Raw genomic sequence first — 26,973 nt, forward strand, 5'->3', positions numbered from 1 at the left:
ATCAATCAACCCAAAATATTTCAAAAATTCATCATGAGTTAAATTAGGTCTTGGAACCGAAATTACTTTACCGAAAAGAGGGGCGCATATTTTTGATAATATTTGATTGATTAAAGTGGGATAAAAAGCCAAAAAGATTTTTAATTTTATTTTTACCATGTTTTTAAAAATTAATATTTAAATCTTAAATTAATATTGTAAACTTTGTAAAAACAATATTTTAAAAAAATGTAAATATTTGAAAAATTAATATAAGTTTGGTGTGAATTTATAATGTGAATTTTTAAAATTAAGTTTGGTGTGAATTTTTAATTTTTAAAATATGAATTTTTAATTTTATGCATTTCAAATTTTAAGTTTGGTGTGAATTTTTAATATTAATTTTGAATTTTATATTATTGTTGTGTGAATTTAAAAACAAAAAAAAATTTACTTTATCTCATTAAGTTAAAAATAAGATTTTTAAATTTCTTCGTAAGTTGAAGACTAGGTCTTTGAACCGAAATTGCTTTACCCGAGGAAGGGACGAGAACTTTTATTATCATTATTTTTAATCTTATTGAATTAAAGTATGCCAAAAACATTAAAAAACTCCAAAAATCTTTACTTTTAAAAACCGCGCTTTGATTTGACAAATTTTAAAATTTTGTCGAGAGACAGACTAGGACAATTATCCGAAACGCCCTCGACCCTAAAGGAAAACAAAATTTTTAAAATTTAATTAATTATAAGTTTTATAAAGCATAACCTTTAAAAAAAAAAAAAAAGCTGAAAACACTGTAGCCGGCACCCCATGCGATCGCATGGGGTTTACACACCAACCTCATGCGATCGCATGAGGCTGGAAAACTGGCCAGATCAAAAACTCTCAGCGAGTCTGTTCTTCACCACAACACACACACATACACCCGAAACTCACCCAAAAATTCACCAATTTTCGCCATTTTTCCACCGTAATTCGTCATTTTTCTTGCTCTAATCATGCCTAGATTCTCATTCTTCAGCAAATTGGTAAAAATTACACCCCTAAACTCTATAAATTCCTAGTTTTTGTGATAATTACCAATTTTTTACCTAATGCAATTTTGTTAATTTCTAGTGTAATTAGTGATAAATTGTTAGTATTTTATGCATGTATAACCTAGATTGATGCTATTTAACATGATTTGAAGCCAAAAACTTCAAATTTTTTAGAAATCTAGGGTTTGTGTTCTTGAGCAATTTGGGGCTTTTTGATATAAACAGGTTATGGCCAATTTTTGTCATGAATTATTGCTAAATTGAGTAGTGTAACATGTTTAGATAGTTAAATGATCCAAACAATGATCCTAAACATGATTTTTGGAGATTAAAGTGGACTTTTTAAGTCCAAAATTCATGAACTTAATTAATTTGATATATTTGCCATTTGAGACTTGTTTAATTATTAATAATGAATATTTTGACATGTTATTTGAGTTAAATGCTTATGAATTTTGTATACATTTTCATATGTGCTTATTTGAAAAGTGTAGAATTGTGAAAAATTGTGAAAATGTGTATAAGTTTAATTTTGATTTAACATGTTATAGTGATTGTTTTAAGTTGTTATTTTGCTAACACTAATGCATATTTGGATGCACAATTTTTGTGTTTAATGTGTTTTACAGAGAGCCGATACTGGAGGTTCAGGAGCATCATCATCTAGACGACCAGCACCAGCACCAGAATCAGAATCAGAAATGCAACACGAACAAGAACCGCAACAGGAACAACAACAGCCTGATCAGCACATACCTTATTATGATCCAGTACAATTTGTTGATGAATTCATAGTATTCCCAATGAGGCCGCCAGTAGAATTCCCAACGATTCCTGAGCACACTCTACATCCTAATCTGAGATTTGATAGAAGATGGAGAGATTACGAGACATATCAAAGGAACAAATTCAAATTGGTAACAAAAAATGTAGAGGTGTCAAGGGTAATTGATTGGGCCCCTTTGGAAACGGTCCATCTAGCTGACCGTGTTAGACAGCTTTTAGTTCAAAGGTATGGCAGTTCTTCTTTTACAGATTGGGAACGTCTTTCCACCATTCGTAGACCTGTATATAAGGAATGGTGTGTTGAGTTGATGAGTACTGTATCACTTGATACAAATATAGTTAGAATAGATGATAGAAGATTTCTTAGGTTTATCCTTGGCGGTAGGATGTACAGAATGTCCATGCTGGACATGGCCAGGGCCTTACAGATATATACTCCTGGTGAGTTGCTATTACCCGATTGTACAAACTTGATTCATTATGGTGAACGGGTAGATAGTAACTTTGACGCTGACGCCATTTGGAGGCGTATGTCACATTTTGATGTTTTTACACGAGCAGGAGGACACTCCTATACACATATTGACAGAGCCAAGCTTCGTATTATTCATAGATTTTTGGCTAACTCGATTACACAAAGAGGTCATAATAAAGAAAAAATTAACTTATATGATTTATTCTACCTAAAGTGTATTCGGGATCCTAGAAGCTTTGTCAATATCCCTTACTGTGTTGCTTTTTATTTATCTAAAATGGTAGAGGGAATGCAGGACGGGAGTATAATAGGAGGAGGTATTTTTGTTACTCTCATTGGAGAGTATTTAGGTGTTGATAGGAACCAAGGGGGTCCATTACAGATTTGTAGAGAACAGGTTGAGCCCTTAGGATTGAAAGTTTATGTGGGTGCTAAGGTATTGAAAAGTAGACGTAACCAGGCAGTACCCTATGAGGGATCTCATCCTCAGGTAGAGAGAGGCTCAGACGAGGAAATGGAGGAGGCGGAAGACATTAGGGATGTCTTTCGAGATGCTATTCTTGACGTCCACGTTCGTATAGATGAGGAAGCAATGACGAACGCGGCAAGACATAGTATGTATGAGCAGTGGAACTCCGAGCGAGTATACGAGGATTATAGGCGACGCCAACACGATAGCTGGTTAGTTCATCAGCACCAAATCATGAGCCAGCTATCATATCATGTACCAAATAACTATGTACCTACTCGACCTGCTCATTTTCCGCCACATAGCCCCGATATCCGACCACCCTTTAACCGGTATGACTATAACCAAGCCTATCAGAACACCTATAACCAACAATGGAACCCGCCCGATGAGATGAACTGGAACCCCTATCCAGACTGATTTAGTTCCATTTGGTTATTTTTATGATTATTATGTTTTTATCTTTTGACTTTTTCATGTTTAAACTGATGTTATTGGATAAATTTGTGTAATTTTTATTATTTTATTATTATTGTGTACTAATATTTCATATTTAGAATTTGAAAGTGGGATATTAAGTCCCATTTCAAATTGCCATGCATGATTATACTTGTATGTATGTATATTGTCGATTGTTCAAAACAGGGTAAAACAGCGCATTTTCAAAGACTGGCATTAAGTTCAGCAAAAGCTACTAATTTTGACGACAAGATGACAAATAAATGTGATGTAACAACAGACGAAATGAACAAATGTTATGCACAATTTATCATTCAGCAAACAAACGCCAATATATTTGGAAACTTTGGTAAAATTTAATCATTTCTACGCTAATCACCCTCAATAATTTAAATTGTACTGATTTCTTGCAAATGAGGGCATTGCAAGATCTTAAGTGTGGGAAGGGGTTAAATTCTTTCGGATTTTTAAAATTTTTATCTTTATACACTTGGTTACCATTAAAAATACTAGTAACGTAGTAGTTGTATTAGAATCTAGTGCTCTCTGATAATAAAGAACAGCCCTAGTCTTATATACTGACTACCCAATTCTAGTAAAATTTTTCAAAATTTTCAATTAAATGAACTCAAAATCATGTTTATACATATTTATGAACGATAAAACTAGGTGTTAACACCGAAATTATTGTAACCCCGGAAAGGACATAAATTGAGAAACAAACCAAAATGTTGAAATTCATTTAAAATAGAATAGAGGACGATAAAAAGGAAACTAAAAGCCAAGTGTGGGAAAATTTACCAAGTTATCTTAAACATATGTCACATATATCTGTAACAAATAACTGAAAATACTTTTGCTTTGGACTAAACTAAACCATTTTACCCGATGAAAGAAAAGAAGAAATGGATCTACACGATGAATCAATTCCATCATTAAAAGGAAGTAAAGTCTTCCAAAAAAGACACGCGCTTCTTGATTCAGGTCAAGAAGTTGTCGTCTAGACCAGCTGTAGGTTGACGAAAAATCTAGAAAAGTCATCTCTAAAATCAGCAGGAAATCCACGGACCTTAGCATTAAACAGGGTCGCCAAGTGGTCAGATTTATCCTAACCATGAGAAGGATTTATCTCGTACAATGGAGGGGCACCGTGCAAATTAGCTTGATAAGACTAATGAATCAGACCCCCAGAAAGGATAATCTCCTTAAAGATTAAAAATCAGCTTTTAAGACTGATATTACTCAATCCTTGAGATTGACTTTAAAGATTGAGAATTACAAACTCATGGAATTCGATGATATCTAAACTCGAGCTTGAACGAGAAAATATTTTGATCAAATTAAAACCGATTTGTTTTTTGAAAACCCATTTTCAATGCGTTCATTACCATTAAACGTAAAATCCTAGGAATTCACCTGGAATTCATTAGGTCACCTGAACCAAATCGGGTGTCAACCGTAAGAACGGTGGTTGCATAGTGGTCAAAGACAGGACCTTGTGCCAGACCGAAAAATCATAAGGGTGAGATTTACTATTGCTCCTACCAAGGATAGTAATTGCATCTGACACGTTATAGACCATAATTAAAAGCATGTCAGGGGACATTGCCTTAACAGTTGCTTGTTCAACGCTTTTCTTTACAACCGGACGGTAGTTTATCGAAAGGTAATATACGGGACAAGTACACTGGACGTGTTGCTTTCCAAATACAAGGTTAGCAAGTGGGTGACACAAAACCGCAAGTTTTGAGCTAAGATTTTCAAATCTGAAACCCACCAAACCCACAAAAGTATTTTGCAAACACCGGTGAAGGGTTATTCCGGAAAACTTATCTAGGGTAAAAGCTAGATTGAATTTTCAAAAGATCAAATATTTTCATAAAGATCCAATTTCCTTAAGGATCTACATTTTCATAGTCATGTGGGACTGTAAACCGCCTTTCAAATGTGCACTTTGCTTTGGAAACCGAAAGTAAATCGGCTATTTGATTGCAAGTGTCGTTGACCTAAACCCGAGGCAACTGTGGATGACACACCCATCTTTAACCATGGTTCTATCGTTACTATCATTGTTTATACCGCCGTATAGAAATCACTGATGTACAAAGTGTGAAGAATAAAGAAGTGATTCTAGTATTTCAAGACGATATTGCTTGAGGACAAGCAACGCTCAAGTGTGGGAATATTTGATAATGCTAAAAACGAACATATATTTCATAGCATTATTCCTCAAGAAAGACAAGCTTTTAGTTGCAATTGTTCTATTTACAAGTGATATTCGTTTAAATAATAAAAGGTGAAGACAAAAGACAGATTCGACGAATTGAAGACGCAAACGACCAAAAAGCTCAAAAGTACAAAATACAATCAAAGAGGTTCCAATTATTGATAAGAAACGTCTCGAAATTACAAGAGTACAAGATTCAAAACGCAAAGTACAAGATATTAAATTGTACGCAAGGACGTTCGAAAATCCAGAACCGGGACCAGAGTCAACTCTCAACGCTCGACGCAACAGACTAAAAATTACAAGTCAACTATGCACATAAATATAATATAATATTTAAATAATTCTTATAATTATTTAATATATTATATTATTTATAAAACCGTCGGCAGAAGAAAACAACCAAAAATGAGCCTCCCCAGCTGGCCATGCGATCGCATGGCCTGGAAGGCAAAAATTCATGCGATCGCATGAGCCCAGTTCCAGCCCACATGCCTATAAAAATCGAGCTTTGGTGCACCAAAAACATATCCATCTTTCTCTCTTCTCTCATATATACGTAAATATATATATATATATATATATATATATATATATATATATATATATATATATATATATATATAATTTATATTTTAATTTTAATTGTAATTTTAATCCTAATAATAAGGGTATGTTAGCGAATATTGTAAGGGTGTAAGTCGAAATTCTGTCCGTGTAACGCTACGCTATTTTTAATCATTGTAAGTTATGTTCAACCTTTTTACATTAATGTCTCGTAGCTAAGTTATTATTATGCTTATTTAATTCGAAGTAATCATGATGTTGGGCTAATTACTAAAATTGGGTAATTGGGCTTTGTACCATAATTGGGGTTTGGACAAAAGAACGACACTTGTGGAAATTAGACTATGAGCTATTAATGGGCTTTATATTTGTTTAACTAAATGATAGTTTGTTAATGTTAATATAAAGATTTACAATTGGGCGTCCCTATAAATTACCATATACACTCGATCGGACACGATGGGCGGGGTATTTATATGTACGAATAATCGTTCATTTAACCGGACACGGGAATGGATTAATAGCCACTAGAATAATTAAAACAGGGGTGAAATTATGTAAAAGGACACTTGGTATAATTGATAACAAAATATTAAAACCTTGGGTTACACTCAGTCGACATCCTGGTGTAATTATTAAACAAAGTATTAAAATCTTGTTACAGTTTAAGTCCCCAATTAGTTGGAATATTTAACTTCGGGTATAAGGATAATTTGACGAGGACACTCGCACTTTATATTTATGACTGATGGACTGTTATGGACAAAAACCAGACGGACATATTAAATAATCCAGGACAAAGGACAATTAACCCATGGGCATAAAACTAAAATCAACACGTCAAACATCATGATTACGGAAGTTTAAATAAGCATAATTCTTTTATTTCATATTTAATTTCCTTTATTTTATATTTAATTGCACTTCTAATTATCGCATTTTTATTGTTATTGTATTTAATTGCACTTTTAATTATTGTACTTTGTAATTATCGCAAGTTTATTTTATCGCACTTTCATTTTACGCATTTTCATTATCGTTATTTACTTTACGCTTTAAATTAAGTCTTGTATTTATTTATTATTTTACATTTGGTTTTAACTGCGACTAAAGTTTTAAAATCGACAAACCGGTCATTAAACGGTAAAAACCCCCCTTTATAATAATAATATTACTTATATATATATATTTGTATTTTTATAAAAGTAAACTAATATAGCGTTAAGCTTTGTTTAAAAAGATTCCCTGTGGAACGAACCGGACTTACTAAAAACTACACTACTGTACGATTAGGTACACTGCCTATAAGTGTTGTAGCAAGGTTTAAGTATATCCATTCTATAAATAAATAAATATCTTGTGTAAAATTGTATCGTATTTAATAATATTTCTTGTAAAATTTAATAGTATTTTATACTAGTCCGCTACTGCATCATGTACTGCTAAAAATAGGTGGTGTACGAATCACTCCCCTTTTTTAATCGAACAAAGTGTGATATTACTTTTAATCCATTTTTTTTGTCTTTTTACTTGCAAGTGTTTCTCGTTTTATTTTTAATTTTGTTTTATTAGGATATTACATTTGTTTTGATTAGTAGTTTTTGATTTATAACTTTCATTTCATAATTACATAATTTTCTGACTTTTTAAAGAAAATTTTCAAAGTTGTCATTAACGTGAATGAATTGATCGAATATTACTGTTATTATTGACTTTTAATTGACAGTTATACTTTTATAAGCATTTAAGCACCTCAATAATTGTCCTTAGGGTTATCAAATTAAAAATGATAAGATAAGATTTTATACAATATTTTTTTCGTACTCCTTTTTTTCCTTCCTTTAAAACTCTTTTCTTTTATTTTCTCATATTTTACTAATGATTAAGAAAAGTGGCTGAATTATTTGTGTTTAAATGGTTCATTTACAGAAAAACATAAATTATGTGGATTTGATAGGTTGAATCGGGTTTTTAATATAGTATTTTTCTTTCTTAAGTTCACTATAAGTAAAATATTTGAATAAGACACATAATTATGAACAACGATATTATTCTGTGCGACAAACTATTTACTCTTTCTTATATATTGGTGGTAGAAATAATATGTTTACAATAACCTATCCAAAGTAATTATCATGTCAAAGAATGAAAGTTGAAATTTGTACAACAATAATCTTGAACCTTACATTAATTTATTTTTTTAAAGTTCTAATACTCAATTTGAGTTGTTTGTAAAAGGTATTGAGCTGTAGATATATATTTTAATTGAACACTTTTAAATTGATATAATAAAAATTAATATTATGGTGTTACCGGTTTCCCGTTAGTTTTGTTTTCTTTTTCGGTTGTCCTATTATTCTGAAAATGGTGGGGGTATTCTTCTTTGACTGTTGTTGTTGGTTGTCTCACCGTCGACGGTGGGTTTGGTGGCCGGATTTCGGTCAGTTTCCGGCTACCGGACATGATTGTTCGATTTAGGGTGCGTTTTGGTCTTAGCTTGCTAAGTCGGGTCTGGTTCACTCCATTATCCATGTCGTTGTTTCTGGTTTGGGTTGGAACAACCTCGTTGCCGACGTACTCGACTTTGTCGATATGGATAAGGAGGTTTTTTGTGGTGGTCTCTTGAGGGTTTTTCGACCCCCCGTTCGGTTGTTTGGGGGTTGTAGCATTTCAGGTGATCTTTCCTGAGCCTGGTCGGGTTCGGGGGTTGTATATGGGTAGGTTTAGATCTTTGCAGGGGTGTAGGTGGACAGTATTTCTTTGACCACTAATGTTTGGCAGATTGTGTTAGGGTTTAGTTGGTTTCAATTTCAAAAATGCTGTTTTTTGTATTTATAACAACCCTCACATTTTCATACTTGAATTGACTAATTTGCCCCTAGGGTTGTTATCCATACGTAATATATGATTAAATTCGACGTTGATTAAATATTTATTTTTAGTCGACACGTTTTGTTAACTAAAGTTTATACTAATTATATAAAATAACTTTAGTTAATATTAATATTAATGTGTATTATATATAAAACTATATGTAACATAATTATTAATTAAATGATAAGTTATTTTAATCATTATTTATATTTTAGCTTATAAAAAAAAGAAATAAGATTTTTTTTATAAATTAAATAATGAGCCCATGAATTTTGACTAAATATTTTCAAAGACAAAAACTTATTAAAAACATTTTTAACATGTTTTCCTTTTTTGTCAAAATTGGCACCTTTATTTATTTATATTTTTTTTCTTTTCACCAACCATTTTTTTTCTATAAATACTCACTTCCATTTCATAAAAACTTGTATCAAATCTTTGAAGAAAAAAAACTCTCTCAAAAACTTGGAAAACTACTTGAGGTATTTTCTATATTTTTTTATTTATGTCGAATTGCTTTTTTTTTGTATATTCTTTAAAAATTTGAAATTAATTATGTTTATATGTTATAATTAGTATTATAAGTATTATGATGTATAAAAATAGTTTTGATAATTTATGGAATATTATTTATAATTAAATACGAATTATGTAGTATTTAAACATAAAAACAATGTAAAATTCATAATAAATATTTTTAACCAAAAAGAAGATATATACAAATTTTTTCTGAGTTTATAAACCTATATAGATCTGAAAAAATTATAAAAATAATTACTTAGGTCAAATTGGTAATTATTATATAATTAAACTCTATTATTATGTAATTCGAAGGTAAATTAATAATAAATATAAAATAATAAAAAAATATTTTTTTAAAATATTTTTCTATAGGTTATTATACTGATAGAAACTTATAAAAATTATAAAAATAATTTTTTGGGTTTATTTAGTAATTATGTAGAATTAAACTTGTTTTGTAAATAAATTAAGGGTAAAAACAAAAATAAATACAAAAATATTATAAAAACGTTTTCTTCAATTTTTCTACTGATCTATATGATTAACTAAGACTATAAAAATTATGTATATAATTTTTAGATATTTAATTAATTATTTAGACATTTTTGGATAATGTTTGATTAATAGGAACTTTTCTCGAAAACCGTCACTGTTAATATAGTTGCTATATTAATAAACAAACTTTATGTCTGTTAGCCATTAACTAATCAAACGTTATATCTCTAAGTTGAGATCTCCGATTACATACACCGTTCATACTTCCTTGCGTGGAATAACTTACTTGCTACTAAGGTGAACTTCATAGCCCCGTTTTTACTATTTCATAACTGTTTATAACTTGGGGTGAGACACATGCTTGATTTTAAGCTGTTTTACGCTTAGACACAAGTACTCAATTGTTACAAACTGCAACAACACTTTTAGATTGATATATCTATATTGATCAACTTTAAACTAAATCTTGTGGTCTAAAACTTTGAATATTATTTATAAATCTATGAATTTCACTCAACCTTTTTGGTTGACACTTTAAGCATGTTTTGTCTCAGGTGATGATTGAGCTAGCTGCTACTTGCTACTAGATGATTGATATATGCTTTGCTGCTTGCATGGAGTCCATCATTCATATTTATCATTTTGTTTAGACATTTCCCATTTACTGTACTCTTATGATGTAAAACTTTGAATAATTCTTTCGTTGTTTATTTAATAAATAAAACGTCTCATTTAGAGTCGTTCTCACTGATACACTTATGTTATGATATTAGTTAGTCACAGTTACCCCGGTCTCATTTAGGGGGGTGTGACAGATCGGTATCAGAGTAGGGATGTTATAGAGAACCATGATTTCATTTTATGTGTGCCTTATGTGCTAGTTAGGGTACCTTAGCAATCTTTTGGACTATAACCTTTCCTGCCTTAGTTTTAAGCTATTTGCCTTAATCTTTATATTGTCATTTTATCTTACTTCCTGCTTTTACCTCTTCTGATATTCTGTGTCCTTTCCTAAGAATGGGAAGCCAAAATCCTATCATCTTGCATGATCCCGACTCTACATGATCAGTTAGTATGTGATTGTTATCATATCCATACATATCTTTATGACCTGACTCTGCCATTGTGATTCAAAGTATTCTTTGACTCACGCGAGTTATATTTATAAGACCACCTCGGTTAGTGAAATCGAGGGATGTCACTCATGACTTATGAAATTCTCGACATTCCAACGTCAAAGTCTGATCACGTATCCTGACCTTATGGGGTGATATTGAAGTGAAAATATGAATTAGTGAAATATAATGACGTTTGGCCAACATGATTATATTACGGTAATTCATATAGAAATTCTAATCTCATGACATATGGAATAGAAAGTGAATCAAAGAAACATTCCCAAGCCATTCATTCGAAAATCTCAATGTTATTACATGAAGGGTAATCATCATCTGATTTGTAGATATATGAAGAGCTCGTTTCAGCCAAACTATCTATCTCATACCAATGAGTAGTTAACAATCCCTCATATACCATCAAGGCTGTAAAACTTTACATTCTTTCTTTCTTTCTTAAACAACCTATCTCTTTATCTTTGACGCTTAATTATCACGCTTAATCACCACCCTATACTCGCTGGAAGGAAGGATACACATTCTTAAGCGACCTGAAGTGACACCCCCGAAAATTCCTCGAAGCATGCCTCTTGTTATCTATAATTACGCTCCTGGTGTAGATTTTCATGAACCTATTAAGAAACCCGTTCAAGATAAGCGACAATCACTTGCAAGGATCTCATTTGATTTTTCAAACGTCAATCTTATAAACACCACATTCACTATTACGTTCTCTGCGCCGAGATGGTCAATATCTCACAAGCATAATCTCATGAACAATAGAACCTTCCAACAAGTATCTTTTGATTACCATAACCAAGGAAAACTTTTCGCGCTCATGTATTCATTACTTGGCACAATGCGAGTAATGATGTCATACCCAAATAATAATCGATCACCGTCAATTCAAAGTCTAGGGTTAGATACACCACCAGAAGTTTTCCCGGAAGAACTCCCTGGTCTCCCTCCCTAAAGACAGGTTGAGTTTCAAATTGATTTGACTCCCGGTGCTACACCTATTGCAAAGGCACCATACCGCTTAGCTCCATCTGAGATGAAGGAACTGTCCAACCAACTCCAGGAACTTTTAGAAAAAAAGGTTTCATTCGTCCTAGATCATCTCCATGGGGAGCACCTGTAACGACCCGAAAATTTCCGACCAAATTTAAACTTAATCTTTATTTGATCTCGACACGATAAGCAAAGTCTGTAAAGTTGAGTCTCAAAATTTTTGAACTGTTTACATGGAAAACATTTGACGTTTGACTATTTTCGACGATTCACGAACGAGTGTTGTAATCATATATATATATATATATATATATATATATATATATATATATATATATATATATACGAACATAAGTTTACATATTAAATCGAAATAATAAAATACAACTTAATCAATTGAGTTAATTATATAAAATATTACGATATATATATATATATATATATATATATATATATATATATATATATATATATATATATATATATATATATATATATATAGGGGCAGGATCAATGGAGAAGTAACCAATCGGGGGGAAGCAAAAAATATTTTTTCCGTTTTTTTTGAAATTTTTTTTCCGGCATCAAGATCACACGAAAATATGAACATTTAGAAGAGACACTTCGTGATGAATGTTATTATTTAGGCGGAAAAACGATCGACAAAAATAACATTCAAGATAATATTGTTCGTGAAGAATATGAACGTTTTTTTTCATGTTTTGTGAAGTAAAATTTAGCCCGATTTAGAGTTTAGGGTTTAGGGTTTAGGGTTTGGTGTTTTGGGTTTATTCCATAAACCCAAAACACCAAACCCTAAACCCTAAACCCTAAACCCTAAACTCTAAACCGTTTGTGTTAAAAACTCAATCTAAATCCTAAATCTAAACCCTAAATCTAAACCCTAAACCCTAAATTTCTAAACCCTAATATCTAAACCCTATAAACCCTAATATCAAAACCCTAATATCTAAATTCCAATAGCTAAAACCTCAAAATACGCTCGAAAAACACGATAATTGTTATATATTACTTCTTCGAGCGTTTTCCCGCCAAAATAAAAACATTTATCACAAAGTGTCTCTACTAAATGTTCATATTTTCATCTCATCTATAATATTCGTGAACAAAGTTTTTTCAAAAAACGAAAAAAAAAGTTTTTGCTTCCCCCCGCTTCCCTCCGAATGGTTACTTCCCTCTTGATCCTACCACTATATATATATATATATATATATATATATATATATATATATATATATATATATATATATATATATATATATGACGTTATATACAAATACATGTTAGGAAATCAGTATTAATATTATAAAGATAACTATTGATAGTATTATTATTACTATTACTATTATTATTATATATCAATAATACAAATTATTAATATTATTATTAATAATATCATTAAGAACATTATTATAATTATTAGTATCATTATTCTAAATATTATTATTATTAGGATAATTATTATTAATAGTATTATTATTATGTTAGTAATAATAATAATCAGTATTATTATTATATATTATTAATAGAATTAATTTCATTATTAAAATTTGGTTTTATATATAAAAATCAAGTATCAATCTGTAAATTCCTAACACTCGTACGAATCAATTACATGTTTCTTTCATAATTGGATTCTAATATCTAATTCCAGTACATAAATTCGATTTCCATCAAGATGAGGTTAAAATCTGTTGAAGGTCACGATCAGTTTTTGTCTATGTATATTTTTTTCCTGTTTCTGATAGATACTTCTGTCGACTGCAACTCCTTAAAAAGCTAGACAAATTCATGAGCTAACAATTCGTTCAATCTTCTATTTCCCATTATAAATAATACCTTACAATTAAATGTTTTAGATTAATCAGATTTTACAGAATAAATAAGAATAGGCGTGATATCTCTGTTCTTGCAACTTTTTACGCAATTCTCAAATTCGAATGAAACTTCAAAAAGTAACAATGCAATCTTGTTAGGAATTTTTCAAGCAATCTTTCTGCAAAATCTTAAATTCCAGTTCTTCCTATCGATTGATAATTTTCGAGTCAAACTTTTATTTCAAAAAGTCAAACGTTATGATCATAGCACAATTCGTATTCGTGTTGATGTTTTAAGTCAAATTGATGATTCCTAAGGTTTCTAGGAATCATTTAAAACTTCTTTCATGTTGGAATCATGAGTCAAAACAGCCTCAAATTCAAAATTAGATGTTGAGTTGTTCATCGAATATTTTCTATTTCGGTTCATTTTTTTTCTTCCCATTTTCTGTTACATAATTCAACTTATCACGTAAGGGTTGATTTTATGTCAATATAAAGTCTTAGATTTAATTGGGAAATCTATTGTTTAAATGGGATTGAGCCTGGGTCGATTGTTTTGGTTTGAAGGAAGAAAAAGAAACAGAAACCGTATGGGTTAAATGAGTTTTGTTACCAATTAAAATCAGATAATTAGAAACAGAAGACTGGTTAGTGTGTTTGTGGGTGGATCGAGAGGTCTCGGGTTCGAGTCTCGTTTGGTGCATTTATTTTTGGAAAAACATTTGAAAGGGTATACATTCTTAATTTTTATTTCCATTATTATTATTATTATTATTATTATTATTATTATTATTATTATTATTATTATTATTATTATTATTATTATTATTATTATTATTATTATTATTATTATTAATGATTGTTATTAATATTATTATTATTATTGTTATTATTATTATTGTTATAATTATTATCATTAGTCTTATCATTAATTTGATTTTTATTAGAATTATTATTATTAATATTGAAGTTATGATAATTATTATTATTAGTATTATTAACTATAGTTATTATTAATAAGTAAATTATTATTAGTATTAACATTAATATATGTTATATCATTATCATTATTAAGTTAGTTATATTTATTAACTATATTAGTACCATCATTTAGTATTATCATCACTAATATTATTATTTATAGTATTATTAATTGTGTTATTTTTGTTAGTAATAATAATAGGATTTCAAAAATACTAAACAGGTTAATTTATAATAAAAAGTATTATGATAAAGATTAGGAGATTGATTATAATTATATGAACACATGTAGATTATGATTATGAATACAAATTAATATTAAAAGAAACTATAGTCATTAGTTTATAAATTAAACATGAAAGTTATGATTATTATAACTATGAATATACAAGTTTAATAATATTGTTAAAATTAATAATATAGAAATTTTAGATATAAATATTATTATGAAAATTTTTAAAATCTTAACTAAAGTATGTTTTAAAAGAATTATTATAATTAATATTATTATAGTTAATTTAATACAAGTTAATATTATTATCATTACTAATATCATTATTAACATTATTATTATTATTATTATTATTATTATTATTATCATTTTTATCATTATTATAAAGTATCAATATTATTACTAATATTAGTATTATCATAATTATTAAATACAAACAAGTAATCCCCACATAAAAATATATTTAACTTAACTCTATTAACAATTATGTATATAAGATGAAAATATATAAATAATGAAACTTATAAATTATTAAATATATAAATTACATTACTAATAATAATATATATTTAATCGATTACGATTATATGTATTAATGAATATACAAATGATATAGGTTCGTGAATCCAAGGCCAACCCTGCATTGTTCAATGTCGTCATATGTATTTTTACTACAAAATACAGTATTGTGAGTTTCATTTGCTCTCTTTTTAAATGCTTTTGCAATATATATTTTTGGGACTGAGAATACATGCGCTGCTTTTATAACTATTTTACGAAATAGAAACAAGTAAATGAAACTACATTCTATGGCTGGATTATTAAACCGAATATGCCCCTTTTTAGTCTGGTAATCTAAGAATTAGGGAACATCACTGATTTTGAGAATTAGTGCACCCCTAATTGACGCGAATCCTAAAGGTAGATCTACGGGAACTAACAACCCCCATTCTAGAATTTGGAATGCTTTAGTACTTCGAGTTTATCATGTCCGATGGGTGTCCCGGAATGATGGAGATATTCTATATGCATCTTGTTAAGGTCGGTTACCAGGTGTTCACCATATGAATGATTTTTATCTCTATGCGGTTTGAGAAATGCCTGATATGAGATGTATATTTATGGAAAAATGAAATCTTGTAGTCTATTAAAATTATGGAAATGATTGATTACGATAAACTAATGAACGCACCAACCTTTTGGTTGACACTTTAAAGCATGTTTATTCTCAGGTATGAAAGAAATCTTCCGCTGTGCATTTACTCATTTTAAAGATATTACTTGGAGTCATTCATGGCATATTTCAAAAGACGTTGCATTCGAGTCGTTGAGTTCAACAAGATTATTATTAAGTCAATTATAGTTGGATATATTATGAAATGGTATGCATGCCGTCAACTTTCGATGTAATGAAAGTTTGTCTTTTAAAAATGAATGCAATGTTTGTAAAATGTATCAAGTAGAGGTCAAGTACCTCGCGATGTAACCAAATGTAATGTATTCATCCAAATGGATCAGGACGGGTCATTAGAGCACCTGTTCTTTTTGTTAAGAAGAAAGATGGCACGTTGAGAATGTGTATTGATTACCGTGAACTCAACAAGTTAACTATCAAGAACTGTTATCCACTTCTGCTTATTGATGACCTATTTGACCAACTGCAAGGGTCAAGTATCTATTTGAAGATTGATCTTAGGTCCGGGTATCATCAGTTGAGAGTCAAGGAAACTGATGTTCCCAAGAATGCCTTCCAAATTCGTTACGGACATTATGAATTTATTGTTATGGGTTTTGGTTTAACAAACGCACCTGTTGTATTCATGGATCTTATGAACCGTGTATGCAAACCTTATCATGACAAATTCATGATTGTTTTCATTGACGATATCTTAATCTATTCCAAGAACGAGCAAGAGCATGAGCGACATTTATGTTTGATCTTAGAGTTGCTAAAGAATGAACAACTGTATGCCAAGTTCTCCAAGTATGAATTCTGGTTACGAGCAGTTCAATTTCTCAGACATGTCGTTAATTGTGAAGGAATACATGTCGATCCAGCAAAAATCACTGTTATTCAGAACTGGGAAGCGCCTAAGAATGCGAAGCATATTCGCCAATTTTTGGGACTTGGTGGTTATTACCGAAGATTTATCGAAGGATTTTATGTTCTAGCAAAACCTCTTACTAAGTTAACTCACAAGGGGAAGAAGTTTGAATGGCCCGAAGAACAAGAATATGCGTTTAAGATTTTAAAGGAGAAATTGACCACAGCCCCGATTCTGTCATTACCTGAAGGAAACAAGGATTTCATAATTTATTGTGATGCCTCGAATCAAGGTTTCGGTTGTGTATTGATGCAACGTCAAAAAGTTATTGCATACGCATCTAGAAAACTTAAGAAATATGAGAAGAATTATACCACACATGACCTGGAGTTGGGAGCTGTGGTATTCGCTTTAAAGATATGGAGACATTACCTTTATAAAATTAAATTTACAGTGTTTACCGATCATAAAAGTCTTCAACATATCTTCGATCAGAAACAACTAAACATGAGGCAACGACGATGGGTTGAACTACTAAACGACTATGGTTGTGAGCTTAAGTACCATCCCGGTAAGGGAAATATTGTTGCCGATGCTTTTAGTCGAAAGGAACGTAATAAACCTATTCGAGTCCGAGCTTTGAATATGGTTATTCAGACTAATCTTACAACTCGAATCCGCGAAGCACAACTTGAAGCATTGATGGAAGAAAATGTCCAACTCGAGGGACTAAAAGGTCTTGAAAAGCAACTTGAACTTAAGGGAAACGGAACACGGTATTTTAATAACCGAATCTGGGTCCCAACCTTTGGAAATCTTCGAGAACTAGTCTTGGATGAAGCACATAAGACTAGGTATTCTATTCACCCAGGCTCTAGTAAAATGTATCATGATGTGAATGAGTTTTATTGGTGGCCTAATCTGAAATCTGATATCGCTGATGATAATGCTAAAAATGAACATATATTTCATAGCATTATCCCTCAAGAAAGACAAGCTTTTAGTTGCAATTGTTCTATTTACAAGTGATATTCGTTTAAATAATAAAAGGTGAAGACAAAATACAGATTCGATGAATTAAAGACGCAAACGACCAAAAAGCTCAAAAGTACAAAGTACAATCAAAGTGGTTCAAAGTATTGAAGAGAAACGTCTAAAAGTTACAAGAGTACAAGCCGCAAAACGCAAAGTACAAGATATTAAATAGTACGAAAGGACGTTCGAAAATCCGGAACCGGGACATGAACCAACTTTCAACGCGCGACGTAACGGAGCTAAAATTACAAGTCAACGGAGTATAAGAATATAATATAATATATAATTAATTATATATAATTAATTATATTATATTATAAATATTATAAAAATCCAGCAGCCCACGTTTTGGAAGCTTTGTGACCAGAAAAAAGTGGCCATGCTGTCATGCGGTCGCATGGTGAACAGTATCAGCTCAGGTCCTATAAAGTTCGCGTGTTTTGGCCGAAAAAATCACATCTTTTTCTATCCTCTCTATCTCTCACGTATATATATATATATATATATATATATATATATATATATATATATATATATATATATATATATATATATATATATATATATATATATATATATATATATATATATATATATATATATATATATATATATTATAATTTTAATTTTAATTTTAATTTAATAATAATAAGGGTATGTTAGCAAATATTGTAAGTGTGTAAGTTGAAATACTGTCTGTGTAACGCTACGCTATTATTAATCATTGTAAGTTATGTTCAACCTTTTTAAATTAATGTCTCGTAGCTAAGTTATTATTATGCTTATTTAAATTGAAGTAATCGTGATGTTGGGCTAAAATATTAAAAACAGGGTAATTGGGCTTTGTACCATAATTGGGGTTTGGATAAAAGAACGACACTTGTGGAAATTAGACTATGAGCTATTAATGGGCTTTATATTTGTTTAATTGAATGATAGTTCGTTAATTTAATATAAAGATTTACAATTGGACGTACCTATAAATAACCATATACACTCGATCGGACACGATGGGCGAGATATTTATAAGTACTAATAATCGTTCATTTAACCGAACACGGGAATGGATTAATAGTCAATGGACTTATTAAAATAGGGGTGAATTATATACAAGGAAAATTGGTGTAATTATAGTTTAAGTCCCCAATTAGTTGGAATATTTGACTTCGGATATAAGGATAATTTGACGAGGACACTCGCACTTTATATTTATGACTGATGGACTATTATGGACAAAAACCAGATGGACATATTGAATAATCTAGGACAAAGGACAATTAACCCATGGTAATAAACTAAAATCAACATGTCAAACATCATGATTATGGAAGTTTAAATAAGCATAATTCCTTTATTTCATATTTCATCGCACTTTTATTTACTGTCATTTTATTTAATTGCACTTTTAATTATCGTACTTTTTAATTATCGCAATTTTATTTATTGTCATTTTATTTATCGCATTTTAATTTATCGCACTTTAATTATGGTCATTTACTTTACGCTTTAAATTAAGTTATTTTTATTTTTAATATTTTACATTAGGTTTTAACTGCGACTAAAGTTTTAAAATCGACAAACCGGTCATTAAACGGTAAAAACCCCCTTTTATAATAATAATACTACTTTTATATATATATATACATATATATATATATATATACATATATATACATATATATATATACATATATATATATATATATACATATATATATATATATATATATATATATATATACAAATATAGTTTTAAAAATATAGCGTTAAACTTGGCTAGCTCCCTATGGAACGAACCGGACTTACTAAAAACTACACTACTGTACGATTAGGTACACTGCCTATAAGTATTGTAGCAAGGTTTAGGTATATCCACTCGATAAATAAATAAATAACTTGTGTAAAAATGTATCGTATTTAATAGTATTTCCTAGTAAAATATAAGCTATTTCGTATACACCCCTATGCACATCAAGTATTTTTGGCGCCGCTGCCGGGACTCCTAAACGCCACAAGCGCAACGCTATAAAAAAAGATTTTTATTAAGTTTTAATTTCTTTTTGTAAAAATACATTTTAAATATTAAAAATACAAAAATATAAAAAGAAAAACAAAAAAAATATATATATATATATATATATATATATATATATATATATATATATATATATATATATATATATATATATATATATATATATATATATATATATATATTTAAGAGTTTGTTTAAAATATATAAAATTATAAAATATTTCTATTTCTATTTTAGTTTGTAAAAATATAAGTTTTTATTTTATATAAATACTTTATATAATTATAAAATAGAAAATTAAAAACCGAAAAAAGTAAAAAAAAGTATACGGGCTTGACACTGTTGCAGCCCAGACTTCTGGCCCGGATCCAAGAACCATGCGATCGCATGGCCCAGAGATGTAAATCTCATGCGATCGCATGAGGTTGTCTGACACGTCTGGTCTGAACCTGGTACTGCATTAATTACGGAGTATAATTTAATTATTATTATTATAAACCCTAATTAGGGTTAATTATTTAATTAATTAGTTTTAGTTTTATTATTTTTATATTTTTAGTTTTAATTAGCTTTATTAAATATATAAACTTATTACTTTTATAAAATAATAATATAAAAATAATATTTTTATAAAAATAAGTAATTTTATTATTTTTTATATCTTTTTATAAATTGTATATTTTAATCGTTTAATTCGTAATTTGTAATTTTTTGTTCGTAATTAGTTCGTAATATAGTATTTTGCCGTAGCTATTTTATATTTCTAGATTTTTAGACTTTGCCGTAAAATCCCTTAAGTGCTTTTTCTTTAGACTAAGATTTAAGCGCTTTAGAATTTCACGACGCCGTTTTAAGATTTTAGTACTTTTTAAGTTATTAGCGTTTTGGATATAGAATTACTTTTAAGCTTTAATACCTTTAGACGTAACTTTTAATTTTTAGTTTTTAGACTTTTAAGTTTCGACGCTGCATTTTTTTATTTTTCAGCCTTTTATTTTTCGACGTTTTTCGACGCGCTCTTTTTCTTTCTCATTTCTCGACGCTCTAGTTTTTAGGACATAGAATTTTCTATTTCTTCTCTAAAATTTCAAAACGAAAAATTATTTTAAGCGGTTAAATTGATAGACATCCAAAATTTTCTGGTTCGTAGTAATAGTTGGATTTGTTAGTGGCGAGTTGTGGGCTTCCGATTTAAAGGGTCCTGGCTACCTGCTGCATCTTTTGGCTATTCGAAACGTGGGCAAAATCAGAAAAGTCTATTAATTTGATAACTTATATAATTTTTTATCTTTTATAACTAATAGGATATTCAGTGAATGCACCGAGCAAAACGTTCACCACCTTTCATAAGTTCACCACCTGTAACTCGATCAAGACATCTAGCCAATATTGTCGCCGTTGATTTTTCTTTAGAATCGTCATCCAGTCGACCAAGTACTCCAATTCAAAATTTTGATAATCCATTTTTTGAACCCGACCTCACAATTGAGAATCCGGAGGACATTCAGGGACAATTCAGAGATCCTGAACCACTAATCCTTCCTCCTGAACCACAAATCACTCATCCAGAGATTGTCGAGGAAGAAACCATTAAATCAGAATCCTTTAGTGATTCAGATTCAACAAATTCAATTATGGAAAATCTGGAACCTCTAAGTATGGAAGACCGAATGAGAGCTAAACGCACTGGCCAAGGTCATGCAATTACTCAACCAGACATTAATGCACCAGATTATGAAATCAAAGGACAAATCCTATACATGGTAACTAATCAATGCCAATTTAGTGGTGTGCCGAAGGAAGATCCAAACGAACATCTTCGTACCTTTAATAGGATTTGTACTCTATTTAAAATCAGAGAAGTTGAGGATGAACAGATATATCTCATGTTATTTCCCTGGACTTTAAAGGGAGAAGCCAAAGATTGGTTAGAATCGTTACCTGAAGGGGCGATTGATATATGAGATGTCTTAGTTGAAAATTTTCTTAAACAATTCTTTCCGGCATCTAATGTCGTGAGACTTCAAGGAGAAATAGTTACGTTCACACAAAAGCCAAATGAAACTTTATATGAAGCGTGGACAAGATTTGAAAAGTTGTTGAGAGGATGTCCGCAACATGGTTTAGACACTTATCAAATAGTACAAATATTCTACCAAGGATGCGACATCACTACAAGAAAAGACATCGATATAGCAGCTGGTGGTTCCATTATGAAGAAAACCGCAACTGTAGCTTACAAAATTATTGATAACACTGCTTCCCACTCACATGAGTGGCATCAAGAAAAAGATATCGTTAGATCATCTAAAGCGACTAGAGCCGATTCTAGCCATGACTTTGATTCCATTTTCGCAAAGATATATGCTGTCGAGAGATGAATGGAAAAGATGACTAAAGATATTCACTCAATAAGAATTAGTTGTGAGCAGTGTGGAGGACCACATTTGACAAAAGATTGTCTCAGTATCGAACAAATAATGGAACAAAGAGAGAATGTTTCATACATAAACCAAAGGCCTGGAAATAATTATCAGAAAAATTATCAACCGCCAAGACCAATCTACAATCAAAATCAGAATTATAACCGAAATGTTCCATACAACAACCAACAAGGTCCTAGCAATCAACAAGTATCTAATAATACTTACAATCCGCAAAGACCTATTTTTCAAAATAAACCACCACAAACCGATGATAAAAAGTCAAATTTAGAAGACATGATGTCGAAGCTAGTTGAATCTCAAATGCAGTTTTTCACATCTCAGAAACAAACCAATGAACAAAATGCCCAAGCATTTAGAAATCAACAAGCTTCTATTCAAAATCTGGAACAAGAAGTAAGCAACCTAGCAAGGTTGATAGGTGAAAGAAAACCAGAAAGTCTACCTAGCGATACAAATGCTAACCCCCGGAATGAAACAGCTAAAGCCATTATCACAAGAAGTGGTATTACACTTAAACCACCTGAAATACCTGAAATTTCTGATGACTCTATTCCTACTCCACAAGAACCACAATATGAGCAAGATAAGGAAACAGAACCGGTAGTTGAAAAGGTTGATGAACATAACACAGTTAAGGCTAAACCTTATGTTAAACCATATCAACCACCACTTCCTTACCCAAGTAAAATGAGAAAAGAAAGACTTGAAGCCGAGCAATCTCAATTCTTGGATATGTTTAAACAAATAAATGTAAATCTTTCTTTCATTGATGTGATATCAGGAATGCCAAGATATGCTAAATTCTTGAAAGATCTAATTACAAATAGAAAGAAAATGGAAGAACTCTCGGCTGTTACTATGAATGCTAATTGTTCTGCAGTGCTGTTGAATAAGATACCAGAAAAATTATCAGATTCAGGAAGTTTCACAATTCCATGTTTTCTAGGTAGTCTTAGTTCAATAGAAGCATTGGCAGACTTAGGTGCTAGTATAAATTTAATGCCGTATTCACTATACGCTAAACTAAACCTTGGAGAATTGAAACCAACATGAATAAGCATACAACTAGCCGATCGATCAGTAAAATATCCTAGAGGGATAATGGAGAACATGCTAGTTAAAGTTGGTACTTTAGTATTTCCAGTAGATTTTGTTATTCTGGATATGGAAGAAGATTCTCGAGTTCCTCTCATATTAGGAAGACTATTCTTAAACACGGCTAAAGCAATAATAGACGTGTTCGGTAAGAAACTGAACCTAAGTATAGAGGACGAGAGTGTTACCTTTTCTGTTGATAGAGCCATGCAACAACCACAATCTGCAGATGATACATGTTATTACATTCAAACTATAGATTCACATGCATAATTGTTAGAAGAATTTCCAGAATTACAAGGAACAGGAGAATGTTCTTTAGGAGAAGGAACTGAATGAATTGATGAAGCTGAAATGTTAGCCGCACTCATGGCTAATGGATATGAACCAACAACATAAGAAATTCAAATGCTAAAAGAAGAAGATAGATATCGATACAAATCATCGATAGAAGAACCACCGACATTAGAGTTAAAGCCACTTCCAAACCATTTGGAATATGCTTATTTACATGGTGAATCTGAATTACCTGTAATAATATCGTCTTCTCTTACTGAAAATGAAAAATCTCAACTCATTTCTGTGCTAAAAGCTCATAAACCAGCTATTGCATGGAAGATTCATGATATTAAAGGCATAAGTCCTTCGTATTGCACACATAAAATCCTTATGGAAGAAGGTCATAAAACATATGTGCAACACCAACGAAGACTAAATCCTAATTTGCAAGATGTTGTTAAGAAAGAAATTATTAAACTGCTAGATGCAGGTTTAATTTATCCAATCTCTGATAGTCCATGGGTAAGCCCAGTTCAATGCGTACCTAAGAAGGGTGGCATGACTGTCATCATAAATGAAAAAAATGGGCTTATTCCTACTAGGACTGTAACAGGATGGCGTGTTTGTATTGATTATAGAAAATAAAATGACGCCACCAGAAAAGATCACTTTCCCTTACCTTTCATTGATCAAATGTTGAAAAGGTTAGCCTGGAATAGTTACTATTGTTTTCTTGACGGTTTCTCCGGATATTTTCAAATTCCAATAGCACCCGAGGATCAAGAGAAAACCACATTCACGTGCCCTTATGGTACTTTTTCTTACAAACGCATGACATTTGGACTTTGCAACGCCTCTGCAACCTTTCAAAGGTGCATGATGGCGATTTTTCACGACATGATAGAAGAATGCATGGAAGTTTTCATGGATGACTTTTCAGTCTTCGGTGATACTTTTGAATCATGTCTAGTTAATCTTGAACGAATGCTTATTAGATGCGAACAATCAAATCTAGTACTTAATTGGGAGAAATGCCATTTCATGGTTAAAGAAGGCATCGTTCTTGGTCATAACATTTCAAAGGAAGGAATTGAAGTGGATAGAGCTAAAGTAGATGTAATTGCTAAACTTTCACATTCCACCAATGTTAGAGGAGTTAGGAGTTTTCTAGAGCATGCCGGTTTACCGACATTTTATAAAAGATTTTTTTAAAATTTCCACTCCTATGAATAAACTCCTAGAAAAGGATGCTCCATTCATCTTTTCAGATGAATGCATCAAATCTTTTAATATTCTTAAAGAAAAAATCACTAATGCGCCGATCATGATAACTCCAAATTGGAATCTACCGTTTGAACTTATGTGCGATGCAAGTGATTTTGCAATGGGAGCCGTTTTAGGACAAAGGATTGAAAAACGATTTCAACCTATTTATTATGCTAGTAAGACGTTACAAGGAGCACAAACGAATTACACAACTACTGAAAAAGAACTCCTTTCTATTGTCTTTGCTTTTGACAAATTTCGTTCATATCTAGTTCTAGCTAAAACGGTGGTCTATACTGACCATTCTGCTCTTAGATACCTATTTTCAAAACAAGATACCAAACCACGATTAATACGTTGGATCTTACTCTTACAAGAGTTCGATATTGAAATCCGAGACAAAAAGGGAGCAGAAAATCTCGCAGCTGATCATCTTTCTCGTCTTGAAAATCCTGAATTAGAAGTTCTAAATGAATCGGTTATACAAGATAAATTTCCTGATGAATATCTTTTGAAGATCAATTATAATGAAATTCCATGGTTTGCAGACTATGCAAACTACTTAGTATGTGGATTCCTTGAAAAAGGGTTGTCGTTCCAAAAATGAAAGAAATTCTTTAGTGATATAAAACACTATTTCTGGAAAGATCCACATTTGTTTAAAAGTTGTCCCGATGGAATAATACGCCGATGTGTATTTGGGGATGAAGCTAGTCAAATCTTAAACCATTGTCACACATGACCAACAGGAGGGCATTATGGGACTCAACTTACAGCAAGAAAAGTCTATGACGCTGGATTCTATTGGCCTACAATTTTCAAAGACGCACACTTTCTTTGTAAATCCTGTGATGCTTGTCAAAAGGCTGGAAAAATAAGTCAACGTGATGAAATGCCACAAAATGTCATTCAAGTATGTGAAGTATTTGACGTTTGGGGTATTGACTTTATGGGTCCATTTTCAAAATCTCATAATAATCTCTACATTCTCGTTGCCATTGATTATGTATCTAAATGGGCAGAAGCACAAGCTCTCCCAACTAACGATGCACTAGTTGTAGTCAACTTCTTAAAACGTCTTTTTGCAAGGTTTGGAACACCGAAAGCTTTAATAAGTGATCGGGGTACTCATTTTTGTAATAATCAACTTGAGAAAGTTCTCAAAAGATATGGAGTAACTCATAAAATCTCAACCGCTTATCATCCACAAACAAGTGGACAAGTTGAAAATACCAACCGATCTTTAAAACGTATTCTAGAGAAAACCGTAGGATCAAATCCGAAGGAATAATCCATGAAATTGGAGGATGCACTCTGGGCTTTTAGAACAGCCTACAAAACTCCAATTGGAACCACACCTTTTAAACTCATTTACGAAAAAGCATGTCATCTTCTAGTAGAAATTGAGCACAAAGCATTTTGGGCTTTGAAGACATGTAATCTTGATTTACATGAAGCTGGACGTCTACGGTTAAGTCAACTAAACGAATTTGAAGAATTAAGACATGAAGCATACGAAAATTCGTTAATCTATAAAGAAAGAACGAAGAAATGGCATGATAAAAGAATCAGAAGTTCAAAAGAATTTAAAGAAGGAGACAGAGTTCTTTTTTTCAATTCACGGTTCAAGCTATTTCCTGGAAAATTGAAATCAAGTTGGTCTGGACTATTCATAGTCAAAAGAGTTTTCCCATATG

General features: G+C 31.0%; 1 non-coding gene across 1 annotated transcript; it reads right to left on the minus strand.

Annotated features, from left to right (window-relative positions):
• Nucleotides 1-22,207: 22,207 nt before the first annotated feature.
• Nucleotides 22,208-22,314, minus strand: LOC139865460 (small nucleolar RNA R71). Its single transcript, XR_011764979.1, has one exon. It is a non-coding gene; the product is annotated as a small nucleolar RNA R71 (small nucleolar RNA).
• Between the last annotated feature and the right edge of the window lie 4,659 nt (nucleotides 22,315-26,973).

This window comes from Rutidosis leptorrhynchoides, chromosome 8, assembly GCF_046630445.1.
Source record: "Rutidosis leptorrhynchoides isolate AG116_Rl617_1_P2 chromosome 8, CSIRO_AGI_Rlap_v1, whole genome shotgun sequence".
Classification (NCBI taxonomy): domain Eukaryota; kingdom Viridiplantae; phylum Streptophyta; class Magnoliopsida; order Asterales; family Asteraceae; genus Rutidosis; species Rutidosis leptorrhynchoides.